This window comes from Mandrillus leucophaeus, unplaced genomic scaffold (genome assembly GCF_000951045.1).
Source record: "Mandrillus leucophaeus isolate KB7577 unplaced genomic scaffold, Mleu.le_1.0 Scaffold9, whole genome shotgun sequence".
Classification (NCBI taxonomy): domain Eukaryota; kingdom Metazoa; phylum Chordata; class Mammalia; order Primates; family Cercopithecidae; genus Mandrillus; species Mandrillus leucophaeus.
The window spans coordinates 10,070,786-10,072,249 of NW_012109807.1; positions in this window are offsets into that span (position 1 = coordinate 10,070,786).

A 1,464-nucleotide genomic window follows, 5' to 3' on the forward strand; every position below is an offset into this window, starting at 1 on the left:
GCCCCTGACCCACGTGGGATCCTTCCCGGGCTGCCGTGCTCCCTCGGAGGGGAGGCGCCCGGCGGCGTCCCTGCTGCTGCGCCTCCATGCATCGGCCCTTCGCGGCGGGCACAGAGGGGATCTCAGTTTAAAGTAAGCAGGGATGTTTGTTCCATATTGCACCTCGGAATACAGAAAAATGGAATTTCAATCCCGAAATCACCTCAACCCCAACCACAGCCACGTCTCCAAGAGGAACCAGTAAACTAGGGCTGCTGCCCCAAGGAGGCTGGAGCCTGGAGGTCTTGCAGACTCCCCAGGAGCTCTAGGGGTGGGCGGGTCTTCAGGCTAGGGCGTGTTTCACTTACCTTCCCACGTTACAGTGCCAGGTTTCTGTCCAGTTCCGATTGCCAAGAGAAAATCTAATTAGCGATGTCCTTGTTTGGATACAAGCCACAGTGTCTCATTGACCTTTCTCCAACAGAATCTCCAATTTTTAGATAGGCTCAAGGCTTCCCAAGGCTTATCATTATTCCTGCCCTTGCCCTCCCCAGCACCCCCAGCCCCTTGCTGCCTGGAACATAGTGAATCATCATGGGCCGTGTGAACTAGTCTGCACCCTAGGGATGGTAAACCAACAAGGTAGGAGGAACGGAGCCCCGAATAATTTGCTGGAACAGAGCTTGGGCTTTGGCATGAGAGAGATGCAGACTGCTATTTTGTATAAGCCACTATTATTTTGGGTTTCTTCTGCAGAGATAACCACACGTATCTCTAACTGGTCCATAGATTGGCTATATTTGGTACAGGCAGCTAGGGCTGGTGGGGATAAAGGACATGTGGTAGAGACACAGCCGTGCCAGCTCAAATGGCAGCCAAAGGGAGTCTCCCCACCCTTCCCTCCGCAGGAGATACGGGATGGGCCGTTTCCTTCAGGAGATGCTTCGTATGAAAGACACCACTGGCTGATGTTGTTACAGAAACCCCAGGGATAAGGTCTAGGCCCTGCAGCTTGCTGCACAAAAAAAGCCAATCACTGAGAGGCGTATTGCCAAGGAAGAAGGCTTTAGTCAGGTGCTGCAGCCAAGGAGATGGGAGACCAGGTGCAAATCCATCTCCCTGACCTACGAAAACCAGGGGTCTATATAGCAGGGAAGAAATGTAACCGTGTGGGGGGAACAGGAATGAGGGAGACACAAGGAAGCGATCATGATGATGAGGGGTCTGGTGTATCCTTGTCTGGATGCCGTCATCTGGTGTGTTTCAGTTTTTTGATACCTTTTTTTTTTCATCAAATGCTCTCTCAGAATCACCTTTTGATACTTTTTTGAGAGGCCTGAGGATCTTTCCTGAGGAAGGAACTATAATAAAACAGTATAAGCTTCAAACTTTAAGACCAGAGAGTCTGCCGGGCGAGGTGGCTCATGTCTATAATCCCAGCACTTTGGGAGGCCGAGGCGGGTGGATCACTTGAGGTCAGGAGTT